The sequence below is a fragment of the Bubalus kerabau genome, chromosome 9 (genome assembly GCF_029407905.1).
Source record: "Bubalus kerabau isolate K-KA32 ecotype Philippines breed swamp buffalo chromosome 9, PCC_UOA_SB_1v2, whole genome shotgun sequence".
In the NCBI taxonomy this organism is placed as follows: domain Eukaryota; kingdom Metazoa; phylum Chordata; class Mammalia; order Artiodactyla; family Bovidae; genus Bubalus; species Bubalus kerabau.
The window spans coordinates 108,654,458-108,663,835 of NC_073632.1; positions in this window are offsets into that span (position 1 = coordinate 108,654,458).

Here is a 9,378-nt window from a genome sequence, read left to right on the forward strand (position 1 = left end):
AAAATTCTTCAAGAGATGGGAATACCAGACCACCTGACCTGCCTCCTGAGAAACCTGTATTCAGGTCAAGAAGCAATAGTTAGAACCAGACATGGAAAGGGCTGGTTCCAAATTAGGAAAGAAGTATGCAAATTAGGAAAGGAGTATGCAAATTAGGAAAGGAGTACGTCAAGTCTGCATTTTGTCACCTTGCTCATTTAACTTATATGCAGAGTACATCGTCCAAAATGCTAGACTGGATGAAGCACAAACTTGCATCAAGATTTCAGGGAGAAATATCAATGACCTCAGATATGCAGATGACACAGCCCTCATGGCAGAAGGTGAAGAGGAACTAAAGAGCCTTTTGATAAAGTGATGAAAGGGCTTCCCTTGTGATTCAGCTGGTAAAGAATCCGCCTGCAATGCAAGAGACCTGGGTTCGATCCCTGGGTTGGGAAGATCCCCTGGAGAAGGGAAAGGCTACCCACTCCAGTATTCTGGCCTGGAGAATTCCAGGGATTGTACAGTCCACAGGCTCGCAAAGAGTCAGATACGACTGAGTGACTTTCACTCACATCAGTGATGACTGATGAAAGTGAAAGAGGAGAGTGAAAAAGCTGGCTTAAAAGTCAACATTCCAAAAACTAAGATCATGGCTTCCAGTCCCATCACTTCCTGCAAATAGAAGGGGAAACAGTGGAAACAGTGGCTGACTTTATATTTCTGGGCTCCAAAATCACTGTGGATGGTGATTGCAGCCATGGAATTAAAAGATACTTTCTCCTTGAAAGAAAAACTGACCAACCTAGACAACATATTAAAAAGCAGAGACATTACTTTGCCAACAAAGGTCCGTTTAGTCAAGGCTATGGTTTTTCCAGTGGTCCTGTATGATGTGAGAGTTGAGCTATAAAGAAAGCTGAGCACTAAAGAACTAATGCTTTTGAACTGTGGTGTTGGAGAAGATTCTTGAGAGTTCCTTGGACTGCAAGGAGATCCAACCAGCCCATCCTAAAGCAGATCAGTCCTGAATCTTCTTTGGAAGGACTGATGTTAAAGCTGAAGCTCCAATACTTTGGCCACCTGATGCAAAGAACTAACTCATTGGAAAAGACCCTGATGCTGGGAAAGATTGAAGGTAGGAGGAGCAGGGGAGCCCAGAGGATGAGATGGTTGGATGGCATCACTGACTCAATGGACATGGGTTTGAGCAAGCTCCAGGAGTTGGTGATGGACAGGGAGGCCTGGAGCGCTGCAGTCCATGAGTCAGACACGACTGAGTGACTGAACTGAACTGAATAAAAGATCCTCTTATTTTGCGATACTAATTTACACTGTCTTCTACCCCTTAAAAAAAGTTCTATTTTTTCCAGAGTCCTACAAGATTATTCTCACAAACACAAATTCTCATAAAATCCAAGAAAAGCACCAGGGGAACCAAGATCTCAAGCAGATGCACAGCCACTTCTTGCATCAGCTCAGTGCCTGCGTCGGGTCTGCCCTGCAGGCTGAGAGGAGAAAGGGCTTTGGTTGTGCATAAATGCAGCAGATACTAAGGCTTACGAAGCATTTATTTACTTTAGTCCAAGCAGCACGTTAGTGCTCAACCTGTATTTCCCCACTTCATCCCCAAACAATGATACGAAGGAAACATTGTCACTGCTGCCGTTTCACAGATGCAGAAACTCGGAGAAGTGCAGCCACTGGTTCTGGCCACGCTGGGAAGCATGGCCACCCCTGCCAACCGCCAGCAGAGCCCAATGCTGGATGAAACTCCCCAGGCCCCTAGATCCCAGCCGGACGTGCTAGATCCTTTCCTTGGAGGTCACCTTGGGCTCCTTTCACAGTGGTCTCCCTACAAGATGCCCTGCTTTGGGGGTCCAGTGATGGCTCCCTCCCCTCATGTCTTGGCCCAGGGTGCTAACACCTTGAAAGTGCCAGTCCGGAGTGACTGTCCCAGCCTTGCAGGTCCCCAACCCTAGCACCTCTGTTCCCAGGTTATCCTGTTCTGCCCCAGCCTCCCTCCTGTAGCCTCAGGCTCTCTTGCAACCAGAGTTCGAGCATCCACCCAATTCCATCCCGTGATTTCTGATGGGAAGTCTGCTGATAGTTCCTGGGGAAGATTTTCCTCCCTGATACAAAAGCCAGTGAGGAATAACATGAAACGTCTCTCTTCTTTGGCCAATTTACCATGAGGGAAGAAATCTAAATATTAAGCCAAAACACTAGGGCAACAGAACCATGGACAGAACTTGGATTCCCGAGGACATTGTAAAGCCACTGGATCAGATCCAAACTGCCTGCCTCTGGACTTCCTGACATTTGAAATAATCTATTCATTGGTGCTTATTAACTTTTTATTTTGGAATAACTTCAGGTTCACTTAAAAATTGTAAAGGATGTGCAGAGAGCTCCTAAGGGTTAGGTCCTCACCCAGATTCCCCTACTTTTATCATCCTTTGTAACGATGGTACATCTGTGAAAGCCATGAAATGAACTCTTTCCCCCACTGGTATCTAAGCCGCCAGCTCTGACTGGGCCTCGCCAGGCTCTCCACCACCATCCTTGTCTTGTTCTAGGACCCAATCCAACCACCAGCTCTAATTGGGCCTCGCCAGGCTCTCCACCGCGTCCTTGTCTTGTTCTAGGGCCCCATCCAGAATTCCATGTGGTTTGTTACTTTTTGTTTCATGCTTTCTGTGGACTCAGACAAAAACATGTCTTTGCTGCCCGGCTCATGGAGACGGTCTCCATGTTCCCTCTGGTGGCTGATTGGTCAGGGTTTCTGCCAAGCGCGAGCCTGTCTCTAACTGATTTTCTTGATGGTGTCAAGTAGGACTTGAGACAGCACTTGCCCCTGGCGTGAATGCTAAGTCACTTCAGTCGCGTCCCCCTCTTTGTGACCCCATGGACTGTAGCTCTCCAGGCTCCTCTGTCCATGGGATTTCCCAGGTAAGAATACTAGTGGGCTGCCAGTCCCCTCTCCAGGGGATCTACCCGACACAGTGTTGGAGCGCGGGTCTCTTACATCTCCTGCATTGGCCAGCAGATTCTTTACCGCTGAGCCACTTGGGAAGCCCATAAATACATATACATCTATTCTTTTTCGGATTCTTTTCCCATATAGCTTTTTGGGAATATTGAGGACAGTTCCCTGTGCTATGCAGTAAGTCCTTGTTAGTCATCTATTTTATATATAGTAATGTGTATGTGTTAATCCCAATCTCCTGTTTATCTCTCCCCCAACATTTCCCCTTTGGTAACCAGAAGTTTGTTCCCAAAATCCATGAGTCAGTTTCTGTTCTTGTAAACAAGTTCATTTGTATCATTTTTTACAATTAGATTGTCTTCTGCCAGGCAGGAATGAAGGTCAGTGGCAGGGAGTGAGGCCGCAGGGAAGAAGGGTGGGCTACACAGATGCACTGCAGGGAGCGACAATGGGAAGTCTTTGAGTCGCTGACCCAAGCCGAGGTCCACTGTTTACAAAAGGCACAGTGTGGGTCTTCAGGTGATACAGGTGACCTGATTTCCACAAGCAGGTAAGGATGTGGATTCACCCAGATGGACCACCCTGATGCCTGGGTCCCCAGCCACCTACAGCTGAGACTTGGTATTCTCATCTGCTTTAATCGACTGTATATTGTCACCCTGCTTATTTAACTTCTATGCAGAGTACATCATGAGAAACGCTGGACTGGAAGAAACACAAGCTGGAATCTAGATTGCCGGGAGAAATATCAATAACCTCAGATATGCAGATGACACCACCCTTATGGCAGAAAGTGAGGAGGAACTAAAAAGCCTCTTGATGAAGGTGAAAGTGGAGAGTGGAAAAGTTAGCTTAAAGCTCAACATTCAGAAAACAACGATCATGGCATCTAGTCCCATCACTTCATGGCAAATAGATGGGGAAACAGTGGAAACAGTGTCAGACTTTATTTTTTGGGGGGCTCCAAAATCACTGCATATGGTGACTGCAGCCATGAAATTAAAAGACACTTACTCCTTGTAAGGAAAGTTATGACCAACCTAGATAGCATATTGAAAAGCAGAGACATTACTTTGCCAACAAAGGTTCGTCTAGTCAAGGCTATGGTTTTTCCTGTGGTCATGTATGGATATGAGAGGTAGACTGTAAAGAAAGCTGAGTGCCGAAGAATTGATGTTTTTAAACTGTGGTGTTGGAGAAGACTCTTGGACTGCAAGGAGATCCAACCAGTCCATTCTGAAGGAGATCAGCCCTGGGATTTCTTTGGAAGGAATGATGCTAAAGCTGAAACTCCAGTACTTTGGCCACCTCATGCAAAGAGTTGACTCATTGGAAAAGTCTCTGAAGCTTGGAGGGATTGGGGGCAGGAGGAGAAGGGGATGACAGAGGATGAGATGGCTGGATGGCATCACTGACTCAATGGACGTGAGTCTGGGTGAACTCCGGGAGTTGGTGATGGACAGGGAGGCCTGGCGTGCTGCGATTCATGGGGTCGCAAAGAGTCGGGCACGACTGAGCAACCAAACTGAACTGAACTGAACTGAATCGGCTCTGAGAACCATGAGAAGTTTGCATGCTGCCTGATCCACCTTCAGAATGTTGGCACCTGTTTACAAGCTGATCCTCCAAAATTTCAGATGGAGCTGGTTATGCTCCAGCCAACCATGTGAGACAACCAACCTGATCGCTTACCACACATATCCACACAACTCATAAACCACTCAGGCAGGCACACGCCTTATAATTCCAACTTTCTTACTATTTAAAGTGGTACTAATAGTATACATCTTGTATACCACTGAGAGGTGAATAGATTCATGATTACTTAAAAACTGTAGCCCAGTTGTCTAAATTGTTTATTCCAAACAGAAATCAGTGCTTTATACTTGCTGAATGCTACCCAAGATGCCATGTGCCAAGTTACACAGAATTCAGATGAAAAGCCCATAAAACAAATGGGCATGACATAAATGGGTAGCCAATGAGCAATTAAAAGTAGTTATTGAGTATCAGCTATGTGCCAGAAAATACACAGAAGGGAAAAAAGAAATATAGCTAACACACATATTTTAAGAGGCTTCATCCTGTTAATAAGAAGACATTTAAATGGTGAGATAAAATGTATTTTTAAAAGCCCGAGTAAGAATTTTTTAAATTAAAAACTCGTAATTCCCTCCCACTCCACTGTCCTCCAACCAGAGCCCCCCAGCAGTGCCTGCTCGTGCTCAGACAGAAAGCCTTCAGGGGCCCTTTGGTTTCCTGCCCTTTCTCCAGCCTCGCATCCTATCAGCAAATCCTGCCATTTTCACTTCAAATCTGCTTTTCTCTACCCCCGTTTCCAGCACCTCTGAGCACTTCTCACCATCCCCAAGGTTCCTGGCTGGCTCCGCATCACCTCCAGCCCATATTCCCGGAAAATGCTCCTCCTGGGCTCTCTGCATAGGAGTTTTCTGCCCTGGGGCTTGTATGAATCTCCATTCTCCAGGGGAAAGCCCCAGGAGGATATGCAGGTTAAAATAAATCTTTAAAGGAATTGGCTCATGGGATGTGGGGGCTGACAAGCTTGAAGTCTCTAGGACTGGCCAGCAGGCTAGAAACACGTGGGAGGAGACCGTGCCATCTAGAGACAGAACTTGTTTGCAGGGAAACCTCAGTTTTTGCTCTTCAGGACTTCAATTGATTGGACAAGGCCCACCCACATTAGGGAAGGTGATCACCATTAATTAAAGTCAACTAACTTCATTGAGACTTCAGACTTCCTTGGACTTCAGAGAGATCCAACCAGTCCATCCTAAAGGAAATCAACCCAGACTATTCATTGGAAGGACTGATGCTGAAGCTGCAGCTCCAATACTTTTACCACCTCATGCAAAGAGCCGACTCCTTGGAAAATACCCTGATGCTGGGAAAGATTAAGGGCAGGAGGAGAAGGGGACGACAGCAGATGAGATGGTTGGATGGCATCACCAACTCAATGGACTTTAATTCAAGAAAACTCTGGGAGACAGTGGAGGACAGAGGAGCCTGGTGTGCTGCAGTCCATGGGGTTGCAAAGAGTTAGACATGACTTAGTGACTGAACAACAACAACCAGCTGTAGATGTTAACCCCACCTACCTCATACCTTGACACCAGCACCTCGGTGGCATTCGATTAAATCCCTGGGCGCTCTGTCTCGACTAGACTGACCCATAAGACTCACCATCCAAGCCCCTTACACAGGAGGCAGACTGGTCCTGACTCCTCTGCTCTCACCCCGCCATGACTGCCTGTCACCCCCCCAGGAGAAGCGCTGCCCCGACCCCAGCATCTCTCCCTGCCCCCTCCTTTCTGCTGTGGTGTCGTCCTCAATGTGCCTGTTCCCGGGACGGTACCATGAGCAGTACTGAAGGTACATCCCGCTGCATCCTGAAGTCCCACAGCCTTCTGCCCCCAGGGCCTTTGCACATGCCCTCCTGCTGTCTGGAAGCCCCCAGACATGGATATGATTCCCCCTCTTCTTTCGGGCATCTCTCCAGCATCTTAGGAGGCAGAACTCCCCTCAGCAGCTGTGAAATGGCATCCTCCTCGCCACCCTGAACCCTCTCCTTCCCTGGCTTTACTTTCACTCATAGCAGTAAGCGCCATCTGACAGAGTCGCCCATTTGCTGGTTGGTTTGTCTGCCCCCTCTGCAATGCAAGCTCCAGGACTCCAGGGACCTGGCATTTGGCATCTACAGCTGAGTCTCCACCACTGAGGACAATGCCCAGCAAGCAGTATGTCTTCAACAAATGTGAGTAATGAATGAATCAACAATAATAACTCCCGTAACGGGCTAGTTACAAAGAGGTGAAATGGGTGTCCTTGCCTATGGCTGATGAGAGTTTAATTTGTTACAACCACAGTGCAGTTTCACAATCTGGACATTGTGACAAATCTAGAAGAAAATTAATGCATGTGCCATTTTACACAGAAACCTACTTACACAGAAATTGACTTTGCATAGTTTCAGAAATTACGGTCTCAAATAAAGTTTGTTCATTGAAGTTGCAAACGTCCATTTCATTGAAAAGAAAATTTTGAGAACAAATTAAATAGTCAATAATCCACAAGGAAATCAGTTCAGTTCAGTCGCTCAGTCATGTCCAACTCTTTGCGACTCCATGAATTGCAGCATGCCAGGCCTCCCTGTCCATCACCAACTCCCGGAGTTCACGCAAACTCATGTCCATTGAGTCGGTGATGCCATCCAGCCATCTCATCCTCTGTCGTCCCCTTCTCCTCCTGCCCCCAATCCCTCCCAGCATCAGAGTCTCTTCCAATGAGTCAACTCTTCGCATGAGGAAATAGTTATATCAATTAAGATATAGCCACACCATAGAATATGATGTAGCCATTCAAAAATAAAGCAGATTGTCATTTTCTTACTTAAAATGATGATTCTAATATAATGTCAAATAATGACAAGTTTCAAAGCTATTATAAGTTGATCTAATTTAGTTAAACTATATGCTGCTGCTGCGGCTAAGGCACTTCAGTCGTGTCCGACTCTGTGCAACCCCATGGACAGCAGCCCACCAGGCTCCTCTGTCCACAGAATTCTCTAGGCAAGAATACTGGAGTGGGTTGCCATTTCCTTCTCCCAGTTAAACTATATAGGTACCTATTAATTTATAGCTATAATTTATCATTAATTAGTCATACAAGTGCACAAACGTTGTTGTTGTTTACTTGCTAGGTCGTGTCCCACACTTGGCAACCCCAGGGACTGTAGCCCGCCAGGCTTCTCTGTCTGTGGGATTTCCCAGGCAAGAATACTGGAGTGGGCAGCCATTCTCTTCTCCAAGGGATCTTCCTGACCCAGGGATCCAACCTGGGTCTCTTGCTTTGGCAGGTGGATTCTTTACCACAGAGCCACCAGGGAGGCCCGTGCACAAGCTTGCTCTATGGATGGACATATGCATCAAACACAAGATACACAGAGAGAGCTCCAGAAGGCCATCCCTTGAGTCAGCATCATGAGTATCTTGGGGAGATAGCTTTTCTTGGGATGATAGCATGTACAGTATAAATATTTATAGTCAAGATAAAGGTTCAAAACTACACAGACAAAACCAGGATTCTGGTCACTTCCAACATGCAAGGTAGACCCATGTGCAGACAGTGGTCTAGAATATTGCCTTTCATGACAGTATAAATAGTGAATTTGTTCTGCCTACAAGGCTTTACCCCTTCGCATGGTGATCCACGGAAGCCACCCAGCGTGCACGCCTCTGCTGCACGGAGCATGAAGTGTGGAGATGCGCCTCCCAGCTGCCCCCGGCCACGCAAGCACACGTTCCTGAGGACTGTGGCAGGTGGGCTGCAGAGGACGGGAGAGCTCGGGAGACACCTGCCTGGCAGAGTGCCCGCCAGGAGGGAACCCACTCAGGGACACGTGTGAGACGCCTTCTGCTCCTGGGAACACATAGGGCATATGACGGGCTGAGATGCTCTTTCTATAGCAACGCACAGGAACTTGAAGCTTAACTGCTGGGTGACCTGTAGGTGTGAGGGGCCTGGGGACTGTGGTTTACGTGTGTTAAAAGCAGAGTGCGACCACTGTCTCTATTCACGAACACCAGCACCCTGGCTCACCCTGGCGCTACCCTGCCATCCGCTCCTGGACCCCAGTGGCCACTTTCAGAAAACAATTGATTGACCTGCTCCTCCCTCACCTCAAACTTATGCCAAGTGTATACCCTCTGTGTTGGGACTCCACCTTCTCTCTGAGCCTCTTTCTCTTTCAAAGCCCAGCATTCCCAAAGCACCTCTGATGGACCCTCCTGGCGTCACCAGGCCCCTGGAGACCTTGAACTTGAGGCAACCTCTGTGTTTCCTCTAGTCTAACATGTGGGACTTGGAGATTAAAGGTTTATGTAAACAAATCTATGTCACCCAGTACGTCTAAGTTAAGTTTGAAACCCTCATGTTTATACTCATCACTTATCTTTGGCCTTCACAACAGCCAAAGAACAAAGAAACCAGACTTGCATTGACTCTAAGTGCTCAGACCATATTACAGGCAAGGCAAGGATAAAAACAAATTCCAACTCACACAGTTGTCATGAAGGTCAAAATCAGGTAACAGGTGCAGTGTAAAGAACCAGGCCAGTTTTGTAACACTGTGAAACACTGTATCATTCACAATCAGTAAAGATGATTTAATTAAATGGAGATTTATTATACAACTACTGCATTTTGTTAAATGTTTATACTTAAACTTGCATTGGCAAGTAAGAAATAAGTTTAATCTATGTTGTAGCAGTACTGAATTTCCTATTCCTATCAAATAATTGAGAGTACTTTTTTTTCCTGAAGAAAGTTATTGACTGAAAGCAGAAAGTACTCTAGGAACTACTATTGTTGTGAACATGTATTTACAAAGT